The following is a 3,709-nucleotide window of genomic DNA, read 5'->3' as shown; positions in this document are numbered from 1 at the left end:
ATAGATAGATAGATAGATAGATAGATAGATAGATAGATAGATAAATAGATAGATAGATAGATAGATAGATAGATAGATAGATAGATAGATAGATAGATAGATAGTTAGGTAGATAGATAGATAGACATAAGATAGATGTCTCAGGTGTACAAGTATACGTATACAATTATTAAAACATGTATCGTTTTCCCACATTTTAGCTGCAATCCTCTTTAATGGGTTTATTAAGGGAGAATTACACACATATGTAAATATGTACATTAGAGTGCTCCTAAAAAACTAAGTTTCGAATTTTCGAAACTTTATAAATCCCTATGAGTTCTCCGAAAAATATTGAAATTTGCTGAGAACAGGTTTACGTTATTCTATAAGAACAAAAACTCATATTCAAGTAACTACAGATGTATTTTAAGTAACACAATTGTTTTATTAGAATATTTTCAAAAATATGTTTATATTTTTATCACATTTCGAATTCTGTGCTCTGAGACACGATAATGGCCTGGGGAATTTTTAATAACTTTTACATTTTTCAACCAATTTTTGTGTTTTTTATCTTTTTGTAACGCTAATTCTGTGTACATTACGATTCTTTGACAATAAAATGAAAAACAAATTGTTTAATGACAAAACTTTTGTGAAAACTGAAAAAAATGCATATTTTCCCCTTGTAAATGCATCTTTAAACTTCAGAGCCGTTGCAGCACCAGTTAACGTAATCCTATTGACCTAATTTTGTGCACGACTTATTTTTATAACCCATAGAACAATTCTAGAGGGGGGACGGCCTGTAGGTAAAAATTTTTTTCCTTCATACAAGCTTGGATCACTCTAATGTACATACATATATGTACCCGCACACATTTGCAAAAGTGTGTACATTGAACTTTTAATCATAACATTATAATTAACTGGAATTTTCATATTTAAGTCGACATACAACTTTCACGAATACCATTCACATTTCGCCCTTTAAGACATATGAATCAATATTTGTCAGCTGTCTATGACAAAATAGTAACAAAAATAATCAGTCAAACTTTGATTAAATTTTTGATAAATTAAAAATATTCAAACGAAAATTGTTTGAGTTTAAAAATTTTTGTTTACTTATGTCTGTGATGAGGTTAAAAATTATGTTTTAAAGTTAATGCAAAAATTATTAGCAATTTTTTTTTAACTAAATAAAAGTCTAATTTTAACGTTATTAAATTAAAATTTTTGCAGCAACACAAAAAATGTGCATTAAACCAAGTTGTGCAATAATCATAATATGTATTAGATTTAAGAAAATTTTTATTCAATTCTTTTATTAAATACTACCTAAATAAATTGCGAATTGGTTTCGACATAAACTAATTAAATTCACTTAAAATCGGTATAGGCGTATCACACAGTAGGCCTTGCTATTGATTTTACTTTACAACTTTTAACAATTATCCGTAAAAGTATATAAAAATCATCGTATGTATTTTTTCCATATTGCTATATACATATTTAAAGGTCTCAGACTCTGTAGAATAACGTACACGCATCTTAAATGATATAATTTGTATGTTTTACTAATTACAAGAATTATAAACAAAACCTCAATTAAATAAATTAAATTGCAACATACACATACACATTGTACATACAAACAGTTAAATACATAAACTAAATTTACACAATTATGAACAAACAAACATACATATGTCCTTATGTATACATATGTATGTACAAACAATTGGAGTTAGAAACATTCAGATCCATGTTTTATAAACTGAGATAGATACACACATTAGCGGTTAATTTCATCCATAAATACAAAATCCATTCATCCATAAATTGAGATTTGATTTTATATTTGTAAATAATTAATATTTTCATTAAGGTCACATTTTCATTAAAAATTAAATTTAAACAAAAAGTAATGAAGTTAAATTTTGTTGGTTTTAAATTAAATTGTTTAAATAAATGGTTTGGAAAAAAGTGCATAAATAACAAGTAAGAGTGTTATATTCGGCTGTGCCGAATCTCATATACCCAACATCAAACCGTATGCCGTAAAAGAAATGTTCCCCTATTAACATCAGGGTTATATTTGAAATATTAATTTTTAAAAGCCAAATATTTCAATATTTAAACCGTGAGCGTATGAGTAATTTTCTGAATAGAACCTCTTATTTAAATAACCAAAACTCGTTCCTGAAGGGAACCTTTTTATATGGCCTAGAGTCAGTTATAGATCAGTCTTCATTTAATTCGGAATGAATAATTATTTTATTAAATATATACTTTTTTGTCGATTTTCAGCGCTGTACTAGTAATTTTCTGACTTTTCTTCAGCAAATTTTCTAAAGGTGATCTCATAACTTTTTGTGGACCGATTTTGGTTCATATAAAATATGTTTTCATTAAATATCATCGCTGTATACGCATTTTTATGTCAGTAATTAGCATTAATGTAATTTTCTAATGGGGGCTTATATGAGGGGTATGGTGAATTACAGACACATTCCGCATGTAATTCGGAGCGAATTTCATAATTCATATTTTTAAACCAGTAATGATCGTTTAAGTAATTTTCTGAAGGTATGGTCAATTATGGGCCGATCCTTAAAAAAATGGTTAAAAGGTTTTGGTTTGTAAGAAACTTACTTATACCGATTTTCATCGCTATACTCGAATTTTTAGGTCAGTAATGAGTGTAAAAGTCATTTTCTGAATCGGACCTTATATTTATGGGCAGATCCTAAAAAATTGGTAGAGAGGTTTTGGTTCGTAAGAAACTTACTTATACCGAATTTCATCGCTACACTCGAATTTTTAGGCCAGTAGTAAGTCATTTTATTATGGGGACCTTATATGGGGGGGTAGGGTCATTCATGAGTCGATCTTATAAAAAATTGGTTAAAAGGTTTAGGTACATAAGAAACTTACTTATGAATTTCAACAATATACTCGAATTTTTAGGCCAGTAATGAGTGTAAAAGTAATTTTCTGAAGGAGACCTTATATGGGGGGTAGGGTCATTTATAGGCCGTTCTGAAAAAAGTTGGTAGAGAGGTTTTGGTTCACAAGAAACTTACTTATAACGAATTTCATTGCTACACTCGCATTTTTGGGCCAGTAATGGGTGTTAAAGTCATTTTTTGAAGGGGATCTATGGGGGGTAGGGACAATTATGGACTGATCCTCAAAAAATTTTGTAAAAAGTTTTTGGCTCATATGAAACTTAATCGTGTAGAATTTTATCGCTATACTCGTACTTCTAAAGCAGTTATGCCCGCTGAAGCTGTTTTCAGCAGGTCCAATTGTATGGGAGCTATCCGAAAAAGTGGACCGCTATGGCCCATTTTCAATACCAAACAAACCTTAGCAAAATTTCAACTGTCTAGCTCCTCTCGTGTGGTCCCTATCATGATTTCAACAGACAGACGGACGGACGGACATGGCTATATCGTCTTAAAATTTAACAAGGACCCGGAATATACATACTTTTATGGGTAATTATTTATAAAGTCCTTCATGGAATTTTAAATTAACTAGACTATAGACTAGACTAAAGATTAGACTATAGACTAGACTAAAGACTAGACTAAAGATTGTACCATAGACTAGACTATAGACTAGACTAAAGACTAGACTATAGACTAGACTATAGATTAGACTACAGACTAGACTACAGAGTTAACTATAGACTAGACTATAGACTAGTCTATAGACT

This window comes from Lucilia cuprina, chromosome 6, assembly GCF_022045245.1.
Source record: "Lucilia cuprina isolate Lc7/37 chromosome 6, ASM2204524v1, whole genome shotgun sequence".
NCBI lineage: Eukaryota > Metazoa > Arthropoda > Insecta > Diptera > Calliphoridae > Lucilia > Lucilia cuprina.
This window is presented reverse-complemented; position numbering follows the sequence as displayed.